The 27,893-nt window shown below is 40.2% G+C and overlaps 1 protein-coding gene and 1 long non-coding RNA gene across 3 annotated transcripts in view; both read left to right on the forward strand.

The window, feature by feature from the left end:
• LOC136358061 (FERM and PDZ domain-containing protein 4-like) overlaps window positions 1-27,893 on the forward strand; it is a 248,106-nt gene that overhangs the window by 193,294 nt on the left and 26,919 nt on the right. The gene's annotated exons all lie outside the window — the stretch shown is intronic.
• LOC136358063 (uncharacterized) lies at window positions 1,838-27,148 on the forward strand. 2 transcript variants are annotated; one of them, XR_010742998.1, is made up of 3 exons: window positions 1,838-1,946; window positions 2,320-2,401; window positions 27,044-27,148. It is a non-coding gene; the product is annotated as an uncharacterized lncRNA (long non-coding RNA). The 2 variants fall into 2 exon arrangements; XR_010742999.1 differs by lacking the exon at window positions 27,044-27,148 and adding an exon at window positions 3,407-4,323.

Consider the following 27,893-nt stretch of genomic DNA (forward strand, 5'->3'; position numbering starts at 1 on the left):
GGAAAGCAGGCCAATGGAAAAGAACCTGAGGATGTTGGTTGACAGTAGCCTGAACATGAGCTGGTGTGTGCTCAGGTGGCCAAGAAGGCCAACATCATCCTGGATAGCATCAAAAACAGTGTGACCAACAGGACCGGGGAAGTGATTGTCCCCCTGTACTGGCCACTGGGGAGGCCACACCTTGAATCCTGTGTTCAGTTGTGGGCTCCTCACTTCAAAAAAGACATTGAGGTGCTGGAGTGTGTGCAGAGAAGGGCAACAGAGCTGGTGAAGGGTCTAGAGAGGTGAATCATAGGAGGAGCTGCTGAGGGAGCTGGGGTATTTAGCCTGGAGAAAAGGAGACTGCAGAGAGACATTACTACCCTTCTCAAATACCTGAGAAAAAATTATAGCAAGATGAGGGTCGTGCAAATAGTGACAGAATGAGAGGACATAACCTCAGTTATGGGAAAGGAGGTTCCCTGAAACTAGGGAAGGGAGAATTTCAGGAAGAACTTCAGGAAGAACATCAGGAAGAATTTCTTCATGGAAGGGGTCGTTAAACATTGCAACACACTGCGCAGGTGGAGTCACCATCCCTGGAGATGTTCAAGAAATGACTCTACGTGGCACTTAGTGCTTAGGTCTAGTTGACAAGGTGGTAATTGGTCAAAGGTTGGACTTGGAGATCATTTCCAAACGAAATGATTCTATGTCACATCATATTTTGGTATCCAGAATACCTTGTTTTTTACTAGTGCTTTTGTATTTAGTATAAGAAAATTATTTTAGACTTCTTCCAGGCATATCTGGCAAGCTTAATTCTTTTCTCTAAGGTGTTTTATCCTGCATATATCATCTCCATGATTTTTGGCTTGTGAAATCATTACATTTAGGTTGTCCTTGTTTGGGTTAGTAGCTGTGCTATTCCTGAAACATGAAATTCTTAAATGTCAGCTTTTGTCCTGTACAGAAAATAGAGGTAACCTGTTTGTATCGTTTGATAACTAGTATAGCTTACAACATCCTAAATTCTCGAAGCATACATGGTACAGTATTTCTTTGCCATCAAACAATGTAAGGATATTCTTCCATACTCAAATGCTTATCTAAATTTTCCTTAGTAGTCTTCATCTTATTCTTTTAGTGCCTGCTGTGCTAACAAGAGGAACTCAGTTGTGTTTACTGAAAGCTCTGCTCTGTGTCTGTTACATGCATCCTGTCTGGCCTGCGTGCTCCTGCTTGTACACCCCGTTCTCATAGCTGGTCAGCAGTGTGGAATGATACAACATAATCACTGATGATATTAATGGCCTATCAATCAAACCTCCTGCTTATTAAGGACCACTAATTTATACCAGCTGCAAAACTGAGGCTCGCAGCCAGCTAAGAAGTTTACTTCAAAATAAATAAGCACAGAAGATGATCAGACCGTTTGACAATTTTTAAAAGATTGTTATTTTCTTTTGTTATGTCTAGCCTACCCCAATCTTCTTGTACATGCATTCTGTAGGTGTTTGCCCTGTTCCAAGGTTCTGAAAACCATCAACAAGTAAAAGTAAAATGAAAGCTTTGATTGTTGTTACTGTGTTGCTCATCTTCCCAAGTTTTTAAAAGGCTGTTGTTATTTTACCTTAAAACTACCATAGTACATAAGGCCATTATGAAAGTTTGAAGTCACAGGGCCACCTTCTGCCCTGTAGGTATGGTGTTGTGTAGCACTTTACTGAGCACATTGCATTCTTTCATCTCTAAGTACAGAAACAATGTCACCGGGGATTCATGTGATATTCCCAAAAATTGGAGCAGCACAGCTGCTGCTGCTTCGTTCATGAGGGCACTCATCACTTGTGCAAGGCACCTTTCCTTCAGGTGGGGGCTGTGAGTGGAGGCAGCCCGTGAGCTGGTTCAATGCCTCAAGCCAAAGGCTGGCTGCCATGCACCTCTTCAGGCATCTCTGCTCCCAGGTGAGATGCCAAGGGGAAAGAAGGCAGTGGAATCACACTCAGTGGCCCACTTATTCCCGAGTCCCTAAAAGGGACATCCAATGAGATTGAATGGCAGGCAGTTTAACAGTGATAAAAATAGTACAACCTATATAATTAGCAAATAGAACTCTTAGCTACAGGTTACAGTAAAGCCTAAAATGCTTCGTAGTATTCAAATGTACATTTGCAAAGTACATTTGTAATAGGAGTTTCACTATTAAATTACATAGGATTAAAAAAATTAGAGCAGATATAAAATCTTGTGTTTCAGACAAGCGGGTGAGTCAGCTGCTGACTGCCTAGGGCTAGGACGAAACTTCCTGTATTAATCAGGTTATTCTATAATTACAAGGTTTCTTGCACCTTCCTCTGAAGCGGGTACTGAGTGCTGTCAGAGAAAGAATACTGGACCAGGCGGACAACAGGTCTGATTGGTATGGCAATTCTTGATTTTTTCTATGTCTTTTATGTTTTATTTTAATTCCCTTATGACTAATATGGACGGTTGATATGAATAGTGTGCTATTAGAGGAAGTGCTACTCTGCTTCTCTCAGACTGCATACAAATTTGCTTTCTGTTGTTAAGGGTTTGACCTATTCAAGGACAGGATCATATGGTGGAAGGGGGAGTGGGTCTAGAAGAGATGAGCAGCAGCAGGGATACACAGGTGCCAGTGACTGTTTAAAGCAAACCTGAATTATTAGAAAGGAGCAGAAAGAAAATTATATAGCAACCTGTTTATGTCAGTGGTTTGCCTAGAGACTACTCGGGTACGGTGAAAAAGAAAGTATTGCTAAATCAGCTCAACCTCCTGAAAAGAGAGGATGATTTAACAATTGTCCTTCCTTCACAAAGAGATGTTGCTCTAGCCATAAATATGGCAGTCATAAATATGAGAGTCAAAGTGATGTTAATACTGGCTGGGATAAATCGTTGTTATAATGGAGGGTATGATAGCAAGGAGTTGACGGTTTGTGGGGTTGTTTTATTTTAACTAGAGATTGGAAAAATGGAGAGTTGCATTGTAAGGCAGCTGTACGTAACCTGGTTAGTGTGCTGTAACTCAGGAGCTAGTCACAGCAGCGTGGCTCCCTCACTCTCTTCTGGCTTGCAGTTTTTGAGTCCCCTTTGCACACTCATAATCCTTTACTGGCTGAAGCAAGAGCTGGAAAGGTGAGGGGGTATATACAAGAAGGTGTGAATGTGGGTGAGATTCCTCAGAAGAGAAAATCTTTTGCTCAGTCATTTGCCTTGGGTTGCCTGGATGTAATTATACCTAAGTGGAGTACAGGGAATCATACTGTGGGCCTCTGCTACAGCAAATCTGATGTTTCTGAGCTAGTCCTCTGTGTTTTCTCTGAACACAAAGTGGGTGGGAACACCATTAAATTCAGAGAAATGTTGCATTCTGAACACTGTTACTCTTGTGTGTTTGAAGGTAGATTAGAAAGGAATAACACTTCTGGAGCAGAACTTGTATAGAAGAAAAAAAAATCAGAGTACCCTCACCCAGGATCACAGAGTACATCAATACAGAGGTGCAAAGACTAAATCCTCAGTATTGTTGAGAACACAGTGTTCTAGGTAGGTTTTTCGTATGGAATAACAGCAGCTCATCTGTGAATTGAAGCATGTAAATGCTTTTGTAGAAGCATTGCTGTGGTACACCAAGATACCCTTCCTGGGAGTGTGAAACAAATTAATTCTTGTAAACGTTTTGTGTGAGAATGATAGTCCCCACTGGAGTCTGGTTTTTCAAGCATCTTTCTTGTAAAACAGCATGGTCCCTGCAGAACTGAGATTAAAAGTGTCAACTTCTGGTTCTGCAAAGCCATGCAAATGGTTGGAAGAGTGGTAGTGGTTTGTAAGAAGCTGAATCTTATCTTGAGTCACATGCTGATATCCCAATTGATGCAAACAAAGAGACTCTGCATATGAAATAAAACCAGGCTATGTAAAAATAAAGAGGGGAATACAGACCTAGAAACACCTAAAAGATGTCTTCTGCAGCATTTTCACAGGGCTTTAGTGGCCATGAGCTTGAAAAATTAAATAAGGCAAAGCTGTCTCATACCTGGTGATGGAACTGAGACCTTTCACAGTAAAGGCTAGGTGAAAACTTCCCCTAGAGCTGCAGTTATGACATTGAGAAAAAAAATGTCCTGAAGCTGGATTATAGAGCTGAAAAAAGAAAAAAAATGTATGAGAGTTAGAACACTATATTGCTGGTGTTTAAGTAGCACAGTTAAAGTTTACCAGTTCATCATAGTATATGTACAGAATTTAAAATGAGTTACCTAGTATGTTATGCCATGGTAGGAAATACCATATTTCCAGCAGACATTCATATACTAAAGAACTGCATGCTGATGTGTATGAAAGCCAGCACTTAGGAAGCCTAATTCATCTTGTTGGAGTAATTTCTCTCATTTTAATATATTTACAGTTTTCTGTAAAGATAATCAAGTATAAGCCTCCTGTGAAAGGTTCTTGTCTGGACTGGTATTGTAGAACAGGAAGATAATTTGTCTTAGAAAGACGATACTACCAGAATTTACTGAATTTTAATTCTCATTTAGTTTTTAATTATCCTTCTTGCAATAAAATAGTGCCTAATTACACTCAAAATTCTCAGCTCCTAAATATCATTCTAAGAATCCTTATATTTTGTATGTCATCATATATGTATAAGATTCAGGTAAAGAAATAGTTCAACTGAACCCAAATTAATCTAGTCACTGACAACATTATGACTCACTGCAATATTTTGAAAGCCGTTTATCTCAAGTTCACTGGAATCCTGAACCGTTGCACAGAAGAACTTCAATTTAAAATAAACCAATCAAACTGTGTCGCTGCGCAATTAAATATCTCCATGGTAACAGGGATTAAGCACATAAGGTAAAGACCTGCTGACAGTGCAGAGATTATTTCAAATTTCTGGCTCTTCCAGAAGTAGACAAATGAATTTACACTTTCTGTTTCCAACATTGGGAGACATAAAATGAAAGCGATTGAGCTACTTCTGTTGCATCTTGGGACTTCTGACAGTATTTTCTTGACAGGGGAAGTAATTAGCTGGAATTACAAGTAGGAACTTAGCAGACAGATACAAATAAGCATTTGCTCGTGGGATTTATTTAGAGTTTCATAATTAAAACCTGGATAGGCATATTATTCAGGATACAAATAGCATGGAAAAATCTTGCCATAATTTAAAAAGTTAACAGCATAATAACACCATTTTTCTTTTAATTTTTAAGTGATCTTAGGTTCACTTAGGAGAGAAGGTTATTTGCAGCTCTGCTCTCAAGTAATATTTTTTATGAGAAATGCACCTCTAAAGTTATAGTGCAGATAGACACGCTGATATTCAGTGACGACATAGGGTGATGCTTTAATCAATCCTGACATCTTTCTGATTCTCTCTCACTCTATTCCTAGCTTTTTCATGTGTATTTATTAAAACTACTGGAAATGCACATCTGCTGGCAGGTGTAGTTTTCACCTTTCAGTTATGTGGCTTAGGGTTGGTTTGTTTTTCTTTTTTCAGACTGGCTTTTAGTTTGGTCCCGAGGGACATAGAATGACTTGGAAGGGACCTTAAAGATCATTCAGTTCCAACCCACCTGTACCTGCCATGCTCAGGAACACCTTTCATTAGACCATGTTGCTCAGCACTGCATCCAGCCTGGCCTTTAAAACTTCCAGCAATGGATCATCCAAAACTTCTTTGTGTCTTCCAGTGCCTCACCACCCCCAGAGTAAAGAATTTCTTCCTAATAGCTAATCTAAATCTAGCCTCTTTCAAATTAAAATCATTGCTCCTTGTCATTGAAAGCCCTTGTAAAACATCTTTCTCCAGCTCTCTTGTAGGGTCCCTTAAGGTACTGGAAGGCTGCTCCAAAAGGTCCTGGAGCCTTCTCTTCTCCAGACTGAACAATCCCATGTCTCCCAGCCTGTCTTGATACAGAGTTGCTTTTCTGTCAAACTATGGGAAGTGGAAGTGAGCTGCCCTCAATGTGCAAACAATTCATCCTGTAGCTCTTCATCCTGTATTGGGCAGATGTAAACACTGCAGTGCTTCTGCATTCTGAACACTCTTTCAGTATTTTGAGCTCACAATATGCTGAGATGAAAGGTGTATGTTTCCTACCACTAGTGCTTACTTGTTTGAGGTTGGTCTTGGAATCATGCTGTTCTCATTCTTTGTGGCAGGATGGATTTACCACCCTTGCATAGCAGATAAGACACTTGGAAAACATTTTATGAGACCAGGTTGTAGATGGACCCACAACTGTACCTCTTCAATTGGAATTAGAATTTACCTACCCTACCAGACTAGATTTTGTTGTCTATTTGATGTGGGAGTCTATACAGTCTTGGATGTCTTTGATTCCCTGTTCATTTCAAGCATAATCTTAGTTCTCTGTGTCTAAAGAGACAGGGATTTTAGCTGTGCTCTTATTGAGAGACATTGCTTCAATTGTCCTAGTTGTCTGACACACAGCTTTATGTTAGAATGTCCTTCCTTGCATGTTGACATGCAGTTTTTTTTTTCTTTACATCTTGGGATGAAAAATATATGTTAAAAATTCATAATAAATATGGCAGATATATCTGAAAGTCATCGTAACTGGTACGTTCCTAAAGGAAGAGATGAATACCAAGTACGTTTGGTAGAAATGAATGTAGAATGTCTGTTTATGGCTGCACTCTTTAAGCATTCAGAAAGAGCAGAAGCCCAGGTTTAAGTTAGCTCCTGGCATAAACATACAGCAAATGTAGAAGGAAGAAGTAATTAAACAGTGATGAGACTTGAGGTAAACCAGGAAGTCAGGGGTATATGGAGGGAGTGTCTTAAGAAACAGTTTCAAAGATAAAGAGACTGTTTCTGAGGAGTGCTGTTTCAGATAATGCAGTTCCTGGGCTTGACCAGGTGTGAACAATGGTTTTATCTGGCGTCTAAAGAGATACTTCATATTTCTATTCCTGCTAATAATCCCTTTTGTGCAGTGTTTTCTTCTTGCTGTCATATTTATTGGTTTTGTTTAATCCAATCAGTACTTTGAGCTGGACAGAAGAGACCACGAGGGCTTGATACTGGCAGCTCCTAGTAATGACATTTAGAGGTTTTGTTGCATTATTTGTGTTGCCGGCATCCAGTGAAGATGCAGTTCCACCCTTTTAACAGTGTTCCTATGAAAGTATGAGCTAATGATCTGTCTCTGAGAAGGAAACTGTAAGGGCATAGCATTGGTGTTGCACACTGACAAGTTGCAACTTTCCAATCAGGAATTTTTTTAGTTAAAATATACATATAAAAAATAAGGGTTTCAATGCCTTCAAACACAGGCCAAAATCAGGGCTGTGTCTTGAAAAAGATTTGGTTCCTCAGAGTGTCCTACTGTGACTAGCCAGAAGTTTCCAAAAGGCTTTGATCAGTGCCTGGTAAGAGAAGTCCCAAAGTCAATATACTCAAGCTCTATTGGAGTCAGTCCTGTTGGTTTCCCTGACTAGAATTAATTAACGCAAGTGCGAGCTAATGGGCAGATCAGAGAAACAGCTGCTTTCATGGCATGAGCCTTCAGGAACACTGCTCCTGAAGGAGGAACCCTATCACCTGAACATAATGTGTAATGGATGCACAGCTGGTTTCTCAGCCCTGCCTCTGTGACTTGCATAGGCAATTGAGAGCCCGGGCACCGTAAGGGACAGTGACAGCTCAGGGCTCAGGGAGAGGTTTGGTTGCATGGCTTGATTTTTTCCATAAGCTTCTTTTCCAGCAAGCTGTATTCAGAGTGAGCTGGCATATCCCAGACAGCCTTAGAAAGGATGTTATGACTGCCCATGCTCAAGATTTGGCAGTGTGAAACAGGTAGCAGTTAGCTTAATAGTACTGTTGTTTGATGTTGAGCTCAAATTTAAATAATTGATCAGCTGAACCTCCAGAGAAATTATCTGAAAGAATTTTGGGGTTTGGTCATTGATATTGTTCTTTTGGTTTTGGGAAATTTTTTCGGGGGTTGTGGTTTTTGTTTTGGGGTTTTTTGTTTTGTTTTGTTTTTGTTTTGTTTTGTTTGTTGTTTTTTTTTGTTTTGTTTTGTTTGGGTTTTTTTTTGGTTTGTTGGTTGTTCGGTTGTTGTTGTTGTTTTTGTGGGGTGTTTGGTTTGGTTTGGTTTTTTGGTTAGTTTGATTTTGGTTGTGGGTTGTTGGGGTTTTTTTTGTGTGTGGGTTTTGTTTGTTTGTTTGTTTGTTTGTTTGTTTTTTTTGTTGTTGTTGTTGTTTTGTTTTGTTTATACTACAGGAGCCCAAGAAGTCTACCACATTAAATTGGGATCCTTATGTACTAGGTGGTTACATTTTAATTAGCAGATGCTAGGCAGACATTGACTTTATTCTTATTATGTCTTGCAAAGCTAAAGCATGAAAAGATTAAGTGAATTTTTTAAGGAGGAATTTACTGTTACCCTCTCCTCCCCAAATCTCTGTTAAAGCTTAAGAACTGAATGTCAATTTTTTCATAAATACCATTCAGTGACAAATGAAAAAGCTAAGTGATCTGCATGTTGCCAGACTAAGTATTGTGCCATATTTGAATGTCATAATGATGTTTTAATGTAAATATTAATGATAGAAAAGTGATTTTCTGTCGAGTGTTTGGCTAAATTTTCATAGAATCCAGCACAAATGCTGAATGCTTCTGCTACGTGGAAGTGTAAAACTTAAGTGTTTGCACTGACCAATCAGTGTCTTATTCCCTAATGAGTTTCTAAGTTCCTTGGATTGTCTGCCACTCCTAGGCTATCACAAAGGTTAGCATGGACTATCTGAAAATTTATTTGTCTTCTCAGGCAGATTTAACAACTCAGACTGATCTTTCTGCTACAACAGCTAAGCTGCTACTGGCACCTGACTTTGCTACTGTAAAATTATTTTGCAATTGCTTTGCAAGACAGTACTTGCAAGTGGCCTGTTGGCTGCATGATAGAAAGGCTACTGCTTTCTAAAAATCTGAAAAGCATTGCTTTTACTGGGGAGCGAAATGTGCATATATATGAGACTAAGGGGGATTCTCAGGGAAAAAACTTGAAGGGAGAGGAGAGAGAGGCAGCAGAAGCCAGGAGTGGTTTATTCCAGTCCCAGTTTGAAGATTCAGCATGATGGCACAGAGTAGTGTGTGAGTATGAGAGACACGTCTGTGTGTACATGCACATCCGTACATACATCTCTTGAACTTGTACAGTGATTCTTGCTGATGCTGAGAATTGCAAAAAGTGTGCTACATATTAATAGAAGACATTTTTTAATCATCTGGATTTATAGTGTAGTTTATAAAGTCTCAAATCTTTCAGTGATATGCATGCACCTGAAAACTGATATGAGAGGCCTAATTAGCTGAATAACCACACCCATAAATACATTGCAAAAAAAGCAACAAATGTGTAAGGGAAGGTTAAAAGGACTGACCAACATCGAGAGCTTCATAAAAGCAGAAACTAGAAGCTGTAACTAGAGGGCTGTAATGAGGTAATGTTTACAGAAGTGTAGCATGAATTAATTCTTATAGTGTCTCTTTATCCATATAAAAAGAGTGGAGGACCTCTGAATTTCACTGTTTGTCTGTGTTCTTTACACAAAGACATGGTTAAGGATTAATAACAAAATCTTCCCAATGATCTAAAAGTAACTGTTCAAATGACTGAGAGGAATCTTGATTTATTAGCTGATCTGCTGAGAGAAATCCAAGTTTCATCGTTTGGGTATATTACTGGAAAATGCTGCTGTAGAGATAGGGAAGTATTATTTATTGCACCTAGACATGTTGGGGGGGGATTCAAACTGCAACAAATGCAGAAACTACTGTTAGAATGGTTTTGGTGAAGGAAAAAATTAGAGGAGACAAGAGCACATAGATTTATCTAATAGTAAAATCAAGAGGGAATAAACACCAGGAAGACACAAGAAATGTTTAAAACAAAAAATAATTTGTGGCAAAAAACCTAAAGGCACTGTACATTCCAATTGCAAGAGATAAAACTCTTAAAGGTTAGAGCAATGGAGTTAATTTCCAAATTTGCAGCCAGAGCACTGCATTGAGTAATCCAAAATTTATTTACAGTGACTATTGGTAAATATTTAAAGGAGGATATAGGACACAGTTTATATGTTAGAATGTAAAACAGCAAGGGATTGGAGATGATGGCAAACCAAATCATTCCCATTCCTGTTTTCCTGTAAGTCAAGTGACACTTTACTTCATTCTTTAGCATGTTGAACATGAAATCTAACCAACACATTTGCAACACAGACTTAATCCACTGTATGCCCTTAGAACCTTTTGCAAATATTAATGAAACATATCTCATTATCTCTGTTGAACCGATTACTCAAGGCAATTTAGATTGCCACATAAGAGTGGAATAAAAATCAGTGGTTTTAGTTGCCATATGGGTAATAAAAATACTTAAATGGGATGATATTCAGGGAGATGATGTCATTTGACCAGGCTTTTGGAAAACTGGATAAATTCTCTTTTCTAAATGCTGTCACAGAATGATGAATAAGTCTATTTTAAAAGATGCTTTGGTTGAAAGATAGGAGAGGATTTTTTTTTTTTCCCTGAAGTGTTTCTTAGTATCAGCAAAATGTTTTTCTTTCTCTGGCAAACAGACATTATCGTCAATCTTATTAAAGGATAAAAACATGGAAGTAGTCTTATATAGCAAAAGTAAGGATGAGTTAAAGGACTATTTCTTTCTGAAAGTTTTGAGTTTTATACTGTTTTCTGGTAACAACCAGGATCAGTTATTAATTTCATCAGGGTATGCTGGTTGTCCTCTTCTGCCTACCTAGCTAAAAAAGCAATTGCTAATATCTGATACAGGTTTTTTTTAAGCAACATTTAGTGAATCCTTTTGCTCATGTGAACTTCTGCATAGTTGTGGTAATATGTGTGGTATTTTTGAGTGAGCGGATTTTTGCTGCTAATAATATAAATGATAGTGCTTTAGAAGTGTGCTAGTTAGAAAACTCTTCACAGAAACAAAACCCAACAATATGAATTCATTTGACATGCATATGGTACAAGTTGCCAAAGCTTCCATAGTTCAGGCAATCTGTGTAATAATCAGCTTCCTTAGTCTAATGCTACAAGTTACCTTCACACAGGTTGTTAGTTTTGGGGTTTGATGGTTTTACTAGTTTGTTTTAAAGACTGGGTTTTATTTTTGCAGTTCTTTTCGCTGTTTTATTTTCACTGTTCTGTATCAATAGCACACTTTTCCTGGCATGTAGAGACAACAGTTTCCTTGAACAGACTACCAACAATTTGCAGTATTGCAGCACAGACCTTACAGTACCTACCACCTCTACCCAGTACAAGGAAATACAGACATAAAATAATGTCAAACAAGTGTTGGCACTGGAGCAAGGCAACTGGCTACATATGTCCAGAATTTTCTGCTTCATCAGAACTCCTTTCTGACTGGTCCAATGTCTTTTTCCCTTCTTATTCTAATGTACAGAATGCTAGTGCTCCTAATCAGTTCTCAGACATATATATATATGTTATTGTTTCAATTAAAGAAGAACAACTAAAGTAATGCTAGTCAAATGTAGAAAATGTTTTGAGAGGACAGATTGATGGCCATCTAGATCAGAAGGGATCCCTCCCATCCTGGTCTGATAGCACCAGGCTGCTGCAGTCCCGTGGTCTAGCTCCCCATGAGGCTGAGCATGCAGTCCCCATGGCTGCATGCAGACATACTCTGGTTTGGCACAGATAGCCATCAGGATTGAGCAAACAGGCAACCAGTGCCTCTACAGGCACCACATCCACACAAGCAGCCCAGCCTTGAACAAGACCAGTACAAACAGCCTGATCCTGTGACCCATCAGCAACTGGATCTTGCAGGTTGGATGCTTGCTATTGGGTTGTATATACCCATGCACACACCACCTCCCTCCCCATAGTTGTGCAGAAATGGGTGTCACCAGTAGCTGATCCGCACCTGTGGTCTTCCCCACAGCAGACCCTTGTGCCACACTTCAGATTGCTTTTCCTCATTGGTTTCACTTCCATTATATCTGCACCTAAATTTGGTGCTTGTGTACCATCACCTAGATGCCATTAGCCTTACATAGTAAGAATAATACAGTCTCCTTGGCACTATTGGCCTTTCAAGTTCAGTTCCCCGAGGATTGGTTGGGGTCCTGTTAAACGTGGTGATCTTCCACATGGCTCCCCCTCACCTGCCCGTGGCACTCAGCCAGTCCTCCCTGTGCTCTCTGTCACTTGTGACACTACTCACTCTGCTGTGTGTTACAGCCAGCTGTTTCTCTTTATGTGCTTTCTAGTTTTTCTGGATTGGTTAGCTGTGCCTTAATCTCTGTATGCATCAAAGAAAAAACAACCCCAAAACAAAATAAACAAAAAAAGAAGATCCATTATGAAAATAGAATAATGTGTTCACTGCATAGTCCCAAGAATTGTCAATTCCAGATTCTGTCAATCAACCTCTGGGGAAGAAAAGGGGGCACAATATGTCACAAGTTAGAACATGGGTTTTGCTCTCTATTTTTTATTGATGTTTGGATTGTAATGTAGCATTACAACTATTGTATTTTAATTCTAACAGTACTTCAGGAACTTTATTATTTTTATTTATATGTGCTTTCTCTGCAGTAAATGAGGATTGCTGTCTAAGCCAGATATTGTAGATTTATATAAAGCTATACTGCTCTATGGGTGTTACAGAATCCTGGAAAATTTTGAATGAAATTATCAAGTTCTTCATGATCTCATTCTTTTCACAAGGGCTGCTGAATACCTTTCATCAGCAGACCCTTTTTAGCTACTTGTAACCTTACATGCTTTACTTGACTGAGGTGAAAAGTTTTGTTCCCATCTCTTTTCTGAGACCTAATTGGTACTTTGAAAAATATCTTCCCTTCCCTGAAGAAACTGAAGTTGTTTTGCTAGAGTGCATTGCAAAGCTTGGTTCCCAGTGTTTGTGATAGATGCTTGAAACATGAACCATGCATCCCCTTGCAACCAGGAAGGCAATTTCTGTTGCTGTGAAGCTCTCCCTTGTTAAGAGCCTTCTGAAAATTTTGGAAATTGCTGAAAACTCAGAAGGAGCAGTAGTGCCTGTGCAATGTGTCAAAAAATCACACAGCTAAAAAGAAGTATGCTGATAGTGATTGCTGGGCATCAGAATTGAGAGCTGAGGAGGAAGCTAGGTAAAAATATGGACAACACAATTTGAGGAGGAACTAGTGTGAGTGGCAGGACTTGGTTTAACAGGATAGTGATTAGGAACCATGAGAGGAGAAGGATTAGGTGAAGAAGAATGGGTCTCACATGGAGATGGGAGCAGGAAAGATGGAGGCCAAATGACATCTGCAATTCTTTTGCAATACAGTGGCTCTGACTCATGTTACGATGTGTAATAAGCTTTGCTATTGTTCTGCTGGTTTTGTTATAAAATTTTTGTGTATGAATTTGTATTTAAGCCTGTCAAATGGATAGGAGCATTAAGTCTGCAACATGAATGTTAATATTTTATTTTGTCAAATGCTCAAAACACTTAGCCATGTGTTATATGCATATGAATTGTTTACATTATTAAAACATTTTTTGAGTTCAGAAGTGACATGAGTTAAGTATTAAAACATTGTAGAGTTTAGAAGTGACATGAATTAAGTATTGCAGTTCTTGCTAACTGAATCAAAATTTGTCTTACAAAAGTATAATATTTAGTTGTCCTGAAATGTGACTGCTAGTGGTTCTAAAGTATTCATTACATGCTGTGTTGCTGCTTTTCACAGAGGTGTTATTAGTATTTAATTATGTATATCATTGCCACTGTCAATATGAGACCACAAGATGAATGCAATACAGCTCTCCTGCACAGACTACATTTGTGTTCTGTGTTATTGTAGACCTTTAATAATGTATTTCTGCAAAATCTGCTGTTAAATCTAGACACTAGTTGTCATCATAGGAAATAGAGACAGAGTCTCTGATATAAGTCATGTTGGCTTCATTAATGTCAGCAGAGCTCTACTGATTTACACCAACAGAAATGACACAAAAGCACTTTTTATATTTTACTGCTTCTCCCATGAGTTGCTCTGTTGCTTGAGTGTTTCTGTGTTGCAGGCTCATGAGTCCTAGAATAACAGTCTTTTTTCTCCCATCTTTTCGTCTCTGTGCTTTCATTGTATTGTCAGCCACTTGAGCTCAAAAATATCCTAACCTAGTTTGAGTAAGTGTAGAAAAAAGTTTGATATTGTGGTGTTTGTCCATAGCTATCAAGGAGGCATTTCAATTTTTACTTTTTCATTAGAGATATTAGTCACAGTGTGCTTTGGCCTTTTGTGAACATGAAGCTGACTGCCTGTAGCTTTTCTGGCTTTGTTCTGCAATCATCATCCACACATAAATGTTTATGGATGCAAATGGATGTCCTGTCAGCCCCATAGTAGAACCTAAATTGCAAATAATTTGGTTTAATTAGGCCTACTGAGTTCATTATGGGGATCTTGATGCATTTCTCTTAGGTAAGTGCATTATGGGGTCATTTTTCTGGATCAGGGTCTCAGTTGTGACTCGGGAAGAAAAACAGCCTTGTCAAAAACCAGGGCTCTCCCTGCACTGCAGTCACAGTGGTGATTGCTGTGAATCCTGTGATCAGTGCACCCCAGTCAGCCTTAACTGAGCTGGCACAGGTACCAGTACAGATCTTCGTATGGCAGTCTCAAGCTGGCTGGTGTGAAGTGGAGCAGGTTAAACCTGTTAAACCTGTGCTCTGCAATGCAGCAGCTGGGCTTCCCATGGCACCCCAGCTCACTGGCTGAAAGCTGTATAGATTTCAGTCTTCTCACAGCTCACCACTCAAGTAGTCACTTTTGTAGATAATGGTCGTTAGTGATGGACTCAGATTTTCAGCCTGACCTATCTTCTAATGGAAATACTCTCTAGGGACATAGTAGTCTCTTCTGCATGGGAGAATCTCTTATTTTTTGTTGCAGTGAGCAGCCTCCATCTTGTACTCCTGGCTTGTATCAGCAATAGCATGGCCAGCAGGACCAAGGTGGTTGGTGATCATCCAGCTGTACTCAGCAGGATGAGGCCACATCTTGAATATTATGTTTAGTTTTGGGTCCCTCCCTAGAGGGAAGACTTTGAGCTGCTGGAGCTAGTCCAGAGAAGGGCAATGGAGCTGGTGAAAGGTCTGGAATACAAGGCTCATGAAGAGCAGCTGAGGGAGCTGGGGTTGTTTGGCCTGGAAAAAAAGGAGGCTGAGGTGTGACTTTATTGCTCTCTACCACCACCTGAAAGGAGGTTGTACGCAGGTGGGGGGTCAGTCTCTTCTGCCAGGTGACAGGGTGCAAGAAAGTGGCCTCAAAGTTGTGCTAGGAGAAGCTTAGATTGGATGTTAGGAAAACTTCCTTCATGGAAAGCGTTGTCAAGCTCTGAAACAGGATGCCCAGGGAAGTGATTTCATAATCAACCCTGGAAGTGTTCAAAATACAAGTAGATGTGGCACTTAGGGACATGGTTTAGTGTTGGACTTGGCAGTGCTTGGTTAATGATTTGGCTCAGTGATTTTGAAGACCTTTTCCAACCCAAATGATTTTGTGATTCTCTATGAGAACTTGCAGCTTTATTCTGTGAATAATTGTTTTTTTTCAGCTTGGTTGCTATTTTAGATCAAATCAAATGTAATGTGTGCGACTGTTTCTCCTCTTCCTGGTTGCTCCCTACCTAGAACAAAAAGTACTCCACCTTCAGTAATTCTTATTTTTCTACACAAAATGGCTCATTAAAAGCTAGATCCACAAAACTGCCTGAATATTAGAAACTGCCTTTCCTTTTCAAAGTGATTTATGCCTCTGTGTGGTCAGTTTTATCATCTACCTGGTGAGATAAGCTCAAGATTCCTGTTCCCTGCACAAGATTATCCAGCAGCTGGCATTCCTGGCTGCAATGGTACAGCTTCATGTTGCATAAATGTGAATTAAATGCTCACTGAAGCAGAGCAGGGACCAAGTATGACACTTGTCAGATGACTCATTTGGCCTTGCTTCAGCTTGCCTGTGGGTAATGTTTTGATGGGATTTAACTGATGGACTTTACAATACAGTCTTATGCTGAGTGGGTAGCAGTCATTCTCCTGTGCCATGGGAGCTTGCTGGATGCCCAGACCCTGGGAAGCTAGGGAAAAAAAGCTGGAGTTTTTTCTAGTCCCAGACACTGCTTCTCCCAGGAAGGAGTGAGACCAATTTGAGTCCCAGATACTTTACTCCTCTGAGGATTTTGAGTTTTTTACTTCAGCAAGTAAAAAGCCTGTACCAAACCCTGCTGCATTTAAAGCAGGACTGGCTCACTGCTTTCCAGGACTTTGACTTGATGAGGGAGCTGAGGAATTGCATCCCAGTGGTCCTTTTCTTTTATACTCTCTTACTGGGGATATTAGAAGGCAGAGAGCAGCTGTGCAACTTTCTTTATGGATACTAATGAAAAATTGGTGTTGTGCACATGTAGCTAATGTCATCTGTTCTAACCTCTAGAGAAACCTGCTCTGCTATGAAATAACCACTTGATCTTCAACATGTTTCTTTGAAAGCTGTCCTTGGAGATTAAAATAATTATTTTTTCATTCAGTGGAGTGGAACAACCCCCCACCTTGTAGACTGAAGGACAGAAAAGAGTCTGAACTAGTTAACAAAGTTTTAAAAATTAACTGCCTTGCAACAGACCCTACTTTATTTTCATAAACCTTCAACTAAGTTGAATTAAAAGATCTCATTTTTAATTTTGTTTGCACAATAACTTAATATCTGATGATTTATTCTACAGATATCCTCAAAACATTTTTTCAAAATTAATGTAATAGAATTCTCTTTTACCCACTCTATTATTTCTTTCTTTTCCACATTTGACAAAGTTTTTTTTTTAAGTAGACACTAATTTTGCATGTGTGCAATAAGTCTTAAAAAGGGTGGTTCAGAGGTTGTGAAAATGCAAAGTGTTTAGCATTTATCCTTAGAAAAGAAGCACTCATTCCTAGACTCTGAAAAATCTTGATCTATGGTCAAGCATAGCTTAAATTGTGAACATGAATAATAGTAATAATTATTGGTTATTTTGGTTGGTTGGGGTTTTTTTTCTTTTCTTTTTTTTTTTTTTGTTTTTTAACTATTATTTTGGGTCCAGTTATATAATTAATGGCTAACATACCCATTACTTTTTGTTGCCATTATCATGTCGTTCCTTAGGGGATATAATGTTTGGAAAATAAGTCGTATATCCCCCATGTAATTTATGTTCCTATACATACACGTATGCATACAGAAAGCATAGCCTTTTATTGAGGTAGTTAACTATAAAACTAATTTGCTACAATTCCTTGTTTGGTCTATAACAAGCAGTAGTGATTTCCCCATACACTGCTGTGTATTTTACCTGTACTATGTGATTTGTTCCATTCAGCTTGGTTTATTTTCCAATTAGCTTGTGCTGTTTGGTGTATACAGAGTAATGAAAGTGATTTTAAAAATGTGTTTTTAAGATTAGAGAAAATGCCATTAGATACTTGTAGTGGTTTGAAAGCAAAACCAGTGAGAGACTTCAAGTCAGAAATACAATTTAATAGGAAGGAAAAAAAAAAAAAAAAAAAAAAAGAAAAAAAAAGAAGTAGAATAAAATAAATGCAATAACACAAAAGTCCACTGATGGAGTCAGAATACAACCTGACACCCTGTTGGTCAGGGTGTTGGAAACAGTCCAAAAGTAAGCCCTCCTGGAGTGGCAGAACTGGTCCTGTAGAGAAAAGGATCCAGTGATGGGTCCAGTCTTCCTTCAGGAGTCCCGTGGGAACACTGGATGTCTGGTGGCACTTTTTGCTCCTTTTTATCTAGGTGGAAATGGTTTGGCTCCTCCTCCCTGGGTAGAGCATCTCACAATGGGATGATGTAATGTGTCATGTCATTGGTGAGCTTTAATGGCCATTAACAGGAGATATCCCCATGGAGGTAATGAGAGGGTGAGAAGAGATAAGAAACGATGCCCCACCCGGTTTTAACAGCTGGCTTGTTATCAGAAAGGCATCCACCCCCTCCCTCCTGGAGTTACCACAGATGAAGAGAAAACACCTTCCCAAACAGGTTTCAAGAGATGGAATAGAATAAACTTTTTTTTTGTTGTTACATAACCCAAGACAGTACTATAATGTGTGGTGGTGCATTTTGTTTAAGTTGACCTTTATATTCATTTTGTTAAGTTGTATGCAATGGTTTGTTCTCTGTACCCCCCCCTCCATGTTCTTCCCCTTATAGCTTCCCCCCAGTTACAGTTATCTGTCAGTCATTTGTTATATAACCCCCTGGTCCTGTCAGTCACTTGGGGGTCTCTCCCTGCATCCAGAATGTTCCAAGGAGAGCATCGAGTGACTGGACAGGATCCAGGCTTCCCCCTCCCATTATTTTCTGTATGGTTATTGCATCTGCCTATTGTATGTTGAGCCACACCTTTACTGTACCCCATTGGCCTCTGATTGAACCCTCCCCTGTATTACACCCCCCTTAAAAGTTGTCTCAAAGTCCTAGCCGGGGTCTCTCTGAGGTTGGTAACCCGAGGTCAGGACTCCACATCGGAGCCCAATAAACCGCTGTTGGATTTACCCACTCAAGAGTCCCTCCTTTATTCCCTCTGCCACTGCCATGCTACTCTCCTGACTAGCCAAGACTCAGATATTGCTGTGGTGCCAGGGCTGACTGGACTCAACAATACAGGCACCACTGCGATAATGTTTTGCATTTGCAATAACGTCGTATTTAAAAATTGAGGGTTACTTGCTCTTTGGGAACACCATGCTGGGAAGGCAAGCAAGAGGTATCATCTTTTATGTGAAACAACAGCTGGGAAGCAAGGAGCTCTGCTATGGGGATGGCAGATGACCAGGTCAGTGTGTATAGGTCAGGACTGGCAGGTAGACCAACATGGGTGATGCTGTAGGAAGTCTGCTCTAGGCCACGGTCGTGGTTTAGCCCCAGCCAAGCCCAGGTAACTGCTTGCTCACTGTCACACCAGCAGGATCAGGGAAAGAGCTGGAAGGGTAAAAGACAGAAGACTTGTGATTTGAGATAAACACAGTTTAATAGCAAAGGCAAAAGCAACACACATGTGCAAAGTAAAATAAGGAATTAATTCAGTGCTTCCCACAAGCAGGCAGGTGTTCAGCCACCTCCAGGAGAGAAGGGTCCTAGCATGTATAACAGTGACTTAGGATGACAAATTCCATCATTCCAAATGTACCTCCCTTTCTCTTCCTCCCACTTGATGTACTGAGCATGATGTCAGAATATCCCTTGGGTCAGCTGGGGTGACCTGTCCCATCTGTTTGTCCTCCCAGTCTCCCATGCACCCCCAACTTCCTCCATAGCATGGCAGTAGGAAAGGCAGGAAAGGCAGAAAAGACCTTGGCTCTGGGTAAGCCCTGCTCAGCAATAACAAAAGCATTATCACCTCTGCTCAGCATAAATCCAAAACATAGCTCTGTACCAGCCACTGTGAAGGAAATTATGTCTGCCCCAGCTGAAATCAGCACAGCCACCTGATCAAGAAGTAGATGAGCTTTTAGGACAATGGGAAGTAGCCTCCGATTTACACACATAGGTCCTCAGGGAGGATGTAAACCAGCCTCATAACTTGCAGGTGTGCAACACAAATCATCAGCTTTATGGCATAGGTGATTGAGGGCCCAGTGGGAGGAGATGCTTTGCTGAATGTCATACCTGAAAACAAAGGCCAGCTGGGGAGATGAAGTTTGGGAGGAACCTTGACTATAACGGCCAGGATATGGTGGAGTACAGGAGCATGAGAGGAAGAAGCATCTTGAGCTGGTTGATAGAGTTCACCATCCTGCTGCACTTTGCACTGGTGCACCCCCTTGTCAAGTCCTGTGTGCAGTTTTGGAGCAGTAAGAAATATACCACAATAATAAAGATATAAAGCTATTGGAGTGTCTAAAGACTTAAAGTGTCTAAAGATGGTGAAGGATCTAGAGGGGAAGCCATAGGAGGACTAGATGGGATCACTAGGTTATTCAGCCTGGAGGAGACTGAGAGAAAACCTCATGCTAGTCTGCAGCTTCCTCACGAGGAGATGCAAAGGAGCAGACATTGATGTCTTCTCTGTGGTGACCAGAGACAGGATGCAAGGGAATGACAGAAGCTGTGTTGGGGAGAATAAGGTTAGATGTCAGGAAAAGGTTCTTCACCCAAAGGATTGCTGGGCACTGGAACAGGCTCCCCTGGGAAAGTGTCACAGCACCAAGCCTGACAGAGTTCAAGTGGTGTTCGGGCAATGCTCTTGTGCACAGCATGTCAGTCTTGGGGCTGTCCTGTGCAGGGCCAGGAGTTGAACTTTGATGATATTTGTGTGTCACTTCAAACTCAGGCTATTCTATGATTCCTTCTCCAAGATTAATTTGGTCCATCCCAGCCAGCACTCAGCCTGGAAGCAGGGACAGATAATCAGGGAGGAAGAGAGATACTGTCCAGTTGTCCAGGGGTGGTATCAGGAAAGGCAAACCTCATATGGCTTGAATCTGGTATGGGATGTGAAGGGCAACAGGAAAGGATTTTAGAAGTATATCACCAGCAAAAGAAAGACTAGAGAAAATGTGAGCCCACTGCTGAATTGTTCTGGGATACTACAGTAGACAGAGAAAATGGTGAGGTACTCAATGCCTTCTTTGCTTCAGTCTTTCCTTGCTTTTATGAACCCCAGACCCCTAAAACCAGAGGGAAAATCTGGAGCAAAACTTCTCCTTAGTGGAGGGTGATCGGGTTAAAGAACGCTTAAAATGGATGTAAACAAGTCCCTAAGGCCTGGTGGATTGCATACATGAGTGCTGAGGGAACTGGTTTGTTTCATTGTGAAGCAATTCAGCTATCTTTGGAAGGTTCCTTAAAGTGGGGAAAAAACAAAACCAAACCAAAACAAAAAACCCAAAACCAAATACCATGTCTCTCTTCCAGAAGGGCATGGAGTGGGATTTGGGAAACTCCAGGCTGGTCAGCCTTGATACCTGGGAAAGTGATGAAACAATTTATCCCAGAAAGGATTTCCATACACAGGAAGGACAAGAAGGGGATCTAGGATAGTTATCGTGGATTTATAAAGAGTAAGTCATGCTTATGCAATCTGACAGCCTTCTAAGATGATGTGACTGATATAAAGGGAAAGGAGCGAATGTTGATAGCTTTGACTTTAGTGAGGTTGTAAACAATCTTTTGTAAGATCCTCAAAGAGGAGCAGATGAAATAAGGGTGAAACAAGTGAGGTGTGTGGAAAAGTGGCTGAATGGCTGAGTCAAGAGGTTGTGATCAGTGGTGCAAAGTCCAGTTGGAAGTCAGTCACTAACATGGTACCCAGACGTTGATACTGAACTCAGTACTGAGTAACATCTGCATTAAGGACCTGAAGGATGAGGTAGGGTGCACTCTCAGCAAGGTTGCAGGTGGTAAAAAAACCTGGGAGGAATGTTAATACACTGCTTGGGTGTGATGCCATTTAGAGAGACCCTGACAGGCTGGAGAAATGGGCAGGCAGGAACCTGATGAAATTCAAGAGGGGGAGATGCAAGGTCCTGCACTGATGGAGGAACAACACCATGTATGAGTATAGGCTTGGGCCTGGCCAGCTGGAAAGCTGCTTATCAGAAGAAGATTGTTTCTGCTGTACTCCAAACTGACCATAAACTAGGAATTCACTCTTGGGACAGTGGCAGCCAACAGCACCCTGGGCTACATTAGGAAGTCCATTGCTAGCAGGTCAAGGAAGGTGACTTTCTATCCAGCTCAGCGCTGGTGTGGCTGCATCTGGAATCCAGTTGCCCAGAGAAGTTGTGGAGCCTTCATTGTCAGAGGTGCACAGAATCCATCTGGACACATTTCTAGACAACCTGCTTGAGTGGCCCTCAAGTGGCCCTGCTTGAGAAGGGTCTGAACTAGTTGATCTTAAGAGGTCGTTTCTGGCTTCCATTGCTCTGTGGCTCCCTAGCTTCCCTGACACATCTCATCTTCCAACAATCTGTTAGTAGATGCTTGGTGCTCCCTCTGCAGAAGTTGTGCTTAAAGAATGTTTGCCTTTTGACCAGAAGCTGGTTAATGGTTGTTATGCATATTTAAAGGGCCATGTTTATGAATCTTTCCAGATATGATACTTCTATTAATGTGTGTAGAATGAGACACAAGGCAATGATACAATTAACACCTCAACACTGCTGTTGTCACAGTTTTTATTGCTGTTATCATTTAATTTGCACTAAAGCTGCTAGAGACTTTATCAAAAAGATCCTATTGTTTTAGACACTATTGAGATAGAAGCCTTTGTAAATTAAGTAGTACTGTATGATTTTTTTTCAGTGAAGAGAATTTGACAGGGCCATCAACTGTATTTTTAGAATGGTCCTTGACAGGCTTAGTCATGTGCCACTTAACGCTTTCCAAATAAACTGTGATGATAGGTTGGGATTTAGCATAGGCTCTAAGGGTCTTGTAATCCCCACAAGACTTTTTGGACATCATACCTTCTGTTGTGGAGTTTAAGCGAACAACTATAATGAGAAGTACCGTGCAGTAATAATGTTGGCACAGGCTGCTCTGTGCCATTTGCTCTGAGAGCCAGTGAACAGCCTCTGGCATAATTAATTTATTGGTATTGCTATAGAGACAGAAATGTTCTAGGCCAATTGTGCTTGCACGTTACTGGGAAATACATAATAGGGAGGTTGGGGATACTGGGAATCTTCTAGTCCATTTGCAGAATAAAACAGTTATCTGGGAAATGATAAATGAAGAAGTGCTTGGAGAGCACTTCTATCTTAGTAAAGCTCCATTTTTATTTTTCACTGTACACGAATATCCATTTTTGTCACTTATCCAGCTGGCAGAAGTTATTTTTTGCCAAAGGAGTATTTCTTATTCCTAGAGAACCCATGTTAAAGGAATTATTTCTCTTTGAGGCTTGGTAAAGGATACTTGAAAGACACACTGTGTCAACTTGAAAAGGTGCACTATGTTGTCATTGAATCTTACAAAATGTATGAAGTGTTATATTATTACCAAGCTGCTTTAGGCTTTGCATTGGTTGAAAATTTCATGGCAAGCCCACAGGCACTGTGGCCATCAGCAAAGGCAATGCCAGTCTGTGGCAGGCTTTGAGAGGTAAGAGCTGCAGTGCTGACAGGAGCAGGTATGTTTTAAGGAGAGATTTATCATTGAATGCCAGAGAAAGTCAATGGATAGGTTTGTTCCGAAGCTTGATTTATGTGCCACTGTATCTTGTTTGGCACTTTATTGTTATAATGAATTACTCTTTTATGGGAGGTCTTAGAAATTCCTTTGAGATATGCAAGCACATGTTGACTCTGTATTTAGCCTCATTATTAGTTAGTTATACCATATCTTTGATAAACAAGCAAAATAGAAGAACTTTTCCATGGAAGTTAATGCTTGTCATTGAGGCAGAAAATGCCTTCTGGTTACCTCTGAGGTTTTTTTTAAGAAAGAGATCCAAAATGTGTCTGTCTGGTTTTGATTGTTGTGAGCAAGGTTGTGGCATTTTAGACTTTTTGTATGTGAAAGTCACCAAAGCATTGATAGCACCCCAGTCTGCAAAGCAAAAAGGTGCAGGAGCTTCAGAGGGGAGCATAGGAAACTTCATCTACTTTCCATGTGTGATTTATCAAGATCTGTAGCTGCCTAACTGAAAAAAGCAGCTAAGCAGTATTTTCAAACTGATATTTTCTGATAGATATGCTTGAATTTAATCTAATCTAAGATAAGGTAGGGTAAATAAGCCTATACCCATTATATTATCCACTGTGCAGTACGTTAAAAACAGAGTCAGAGAAACCCTCCCTGAGAACAGTGAATAAATTTGTGCTGGAAGTGTTTTTGTAACTGATAGATCTAGAAATAGAACTGAGGCAGTGCTTGGTAGCAGAGATAGTACCTTCTACTGGGATGACAAAGACAGTTTGGGGGGAAAAAAAAACCAAGCAAACAACAACAACAAAAAAAACCCAAACCCATGCTTTTGGGCAATAAGATCTTCTGGTTAAAAGCTTACTTGTTTTCTTAGCTACATAAGCTGCTCTAATAACTTGTTATTAGGGAAACTGGGACTCGAAGCAGTTTTTTTATTCCTATAAGCTTTCCTTTGCTGCCATTCTTACAAAAATACAATTGCTGTCTAAATAAATAGGCATTGCCCATCCAGGCCTGCTGAAAAGCAGCATGCCTTCCAGTATGCATGAACTTGTTATGTCATCCTTTATGCAGCATCCACTAAGATGATAAGGATCTGAGCCCTCCCCAGAAGTGCTCCCCAGGCAGTTGCTGTTGGACCTGGGGTCTGGTTTCCTGTGTGGCTGGTCAGGGGTCAGTCACATGCTGGGGAGTGTTTCTGGTGTTACCATTGATGCTGAGCTGGGCTTTGCTTCTGGAGCTGGCTGGACTAGGAACCTGATTTGCTGCACTATATCCAGAGGGACACAAAAATAATTTTAGAAGTTTCCACTAATAGAAGACATGGGCTAATCAGAAATGCTTGATTATAGTATCTCCTTAGTCTGTGCTTCCCCACAACTTGAGGACCTAGCTCCCGGTCAGTAAGATCTCATCCCTAATTTGAAAAGACTCTGGGAGCTTCGTTCCAGAGCCAAGGACACCAAATGCCTGGCATACCAGACTTGCTGCTCAGGCTCACTGTTCAACGTGCAATGTAAATTGAGACTTGAGTCTGAATGCAATGTGTGCCTTACCTAGGCCTTCAAACTGGTAAAAGCAGCTGTCTGCCTCATCATCCCCTGCACATCTGAATTCAGACACTGGAATAGTGCTCTGAGCTCAGCAACATGAGTTCATTCCTCTTGCAGGACCACTGTCCCTCTGATCATGGCACAATGGAGGGCGGTGAAGGTTTGTATGGAGCAGGTGATGATGGGAGCAGCATGTTGGATGTTCATTTGCTGTTTATGGGCTTTGTTGATACCATGAAGTAAATCTTCTCTATAATTAATTTGGGATGGAGGTAATTTTCTTTCCTGAAATCAGGTCATTTGTCCGTGATTTCACTTTTTTGGCACAGGAACACATACTGCACTGCTTAGCATACTTGTACCAAAGCTGAGCTTTCAGAGACTAGTCCAAAATTAGGAAGGACGAAGTACTGCATCCAACCTTGTTGCCTTCTGATCCAAGTACATAATGTGCTTACGAAAGATTATTAGCAGACAAAACCCCCCAAATACTACTTTTTTTTTAAAGTAAAGAGTTGTATTGAATGTAGGACAGCACTTTACCATATTTAGTAAACACTGTCCATGTTGCCTTGTGGCAGCAGCATCATTCATAGGACACAATTATACAAGATAAGCTTTGTTAATGAATTCAGATTTGTATGATGGATCTTCTTGCTTTGTAGACTCATCTGCTTTGAAGTTTTTTCTGATCAATCATTAGCATATATATACCTACTGAAGAATTCTCTTTTTTATCTTTTAGAGGACGTGTCTTTCTGGCCAAAAACACTGCCATTTAATTTCTGTAGTTTCAGTTTTTATAGTACAGTCTGCCATCCAATTTAATATTTATCAGTAGTAATAACTGACTGCCAGGGTATTTTCAACATTAATTCCGGGTGTCTGTGCACTGGAAAGTCCTGCATTCAGAATTACTAAGCAGACTATGCAGGCAGACACTTTGGCTGTAACTTGTTTGCTCATTTATATACAGAAGAATGGAGATGAATAGCTAATTTTGCTGCAGAGAGTTGTCTGCTTTGAATCCCAAACGCTCCATATTTTATAACTCCAGGAGCCTGGTCAAACTATTGTAGCAGTCTTCCAACTGGTAGAAAGGATTAATTATTCCAAGCTTCTTTTTTTTTTTTTTTTTTTTTTTTTTTTTCTCTCCCTATCCCTGCAACTTTCACTAAAAAAAAATCTGAATCATTATTTAGAAAGCAAATTAAATACTTCCAGTATGACTGATTTAAATTTCTCCTAAGGATTGCACTGGAAGTGTAGTCTTGACTGAAGATCCATAAAGGAAAGCACATACATAGGCAAAGGAAGACACACTGCAGCAGAGGATCTGGATATACAGATTTTCCCAGCCAGATTGTGCCATATTGTTTCAGTCTAAGGGATTGATTTGACCCTAACAGCATATAAATGCAGGTTTATTCCCAGCTGTGCTACATTGCAGCCTCGATTTTACAAGAGCTATGCAAAACTCAGATGAAAATCCAGTCTTCTGTTTGCCCTTAGTTACAGCTACAAGGAGATCTAAGAGGAAGAGACAGGCTTTTTTCTTGTAGAAAACATTCGGTTCATGCTCATGTTTTATTTCATCTGGCAATATGTACACAGCTTCAGGGTTAGGCTAGTGATGGCTTTTCCTCCAAGGATCGAAGCTCCACTACAGAAGATTTCTCAAGCAGTATAGTCACTGTAACTGTGAGGAAAGAGGATGCTGGTGGCCATACACTGTGATCCCTACAAAATGGCTTTAACTGGGCTTGTGCGTGCTGGAGTAATTATATCCCTTTAAAATAGAAGTTGCTTTAGTCTTGTTACTATGAATTAACAGTGCCTCACCCAGATTTTACAGGGAAATGTCCTTTTATTGTGGCCAGAAGAACAGGGAATGCAAGTTGATGGAGTAGACTGAGGATGGCAGTGCAGTGTTTGATAGATAGTGAGATGATAATGTTGCCAAGGCTTCCCAATGTTTTTCCACTTTCCACTAAGACCTCTTTTGTCTTGCCTGGGCTGAGTTTTACCTAGATGTTGCTCTAAGTCAGGCTGCCTGTGGTTTCAGGAAGGACTGAAGTACTGATTGATGTTTGAGCTGATCTGTAAGAAAGCATCCTGGTTGGAAAAAAAAAAGTTAGTTTTGTTTTGTTTTTTTTCAGTCTCTGGGACAGTCTCTGAAAGACATGGAAGTTAAGAAGGCTTCTAGAAAGTTTTCCTTGTCATTTTTCCTGCAGTGATAATGTTAGAAGTATAACATGGAATGTTCCTGGCAGTTCAGAAGTTCTGTGAATTTTGTCTTGGCAGTAGTGACTCTTTTCCCACACTACACAATTAAGAGGAACAGAGGAGTTTCTGATGAGTGGCTTCTCCACTGATGTCATCTATACCAACTCTCCTTCCCATTTCTCCTTCTGTTTCATGGTTTGAAAAAGTCTGAAAAAGTCACCCAAGAGTTGGTGTGCTCATGTTCCTTGGGCTTTTTTTCCTCTCCCATCTTCACTCTTTAACGTATATGTGGCCTGGCGTTTAGCTGGAATTTGGCTGCTGGTTTTTATCCCCCAAGATGGTGCTAGTGAGGATGGGATTGATCTTTCGTACTTGGATATTCTGAATTGGTGCCATGCATCTAGCTATTTTTTAAAGAAATAAACTTAAGGATTATTTAAAGTGTGGCTTAATTTTTCTATCCTTCTGTCATAGGAATTCAGAAGAGGAGAAATTTCTTTGAAGAGGTGCAACAGAAAGATCTATTCCAAAAATATTTCTATTTTTTCTGTAGCTGCAGTTTTTTTCTGGTTTGTTTTGGCATTTGTTTTTTAAAAATGCTTTATGTATTTGGATTAGGCCATAACTGGGAGGTAGAAATACAGGACGTACAACTAGCAAAAGAGTAATCTACATAAATCTACAGAATGTGGATGCAGAAGCTTAAATGAGACTTTTTCTATGAGACATTATTTTGTTCCTACTATTTCATTTATAGCAAAACTATAATGGACAGACATAGGATCCCTGGAACTGCTGATGATTTAGTTGATCTCATTATTTACACAAAAGAGAATAAGTAACTGTGTTCTACAAGGA

This window comes from Sylvia atricapilla, chromosome 2, assembly GCF_009819655.1.
Source record: "Sylvia atricapilla isolate bSylAtr1 chromosome 2, bSylAtr1.pri, whole genome shotgun sequence".
Classification (NCBI taxonomy): Eukaryota; Metazoa; Chordata; class Aves; order Passeriformes; family Sylviidae; genus Sylvia; species Sylvia atricapilla.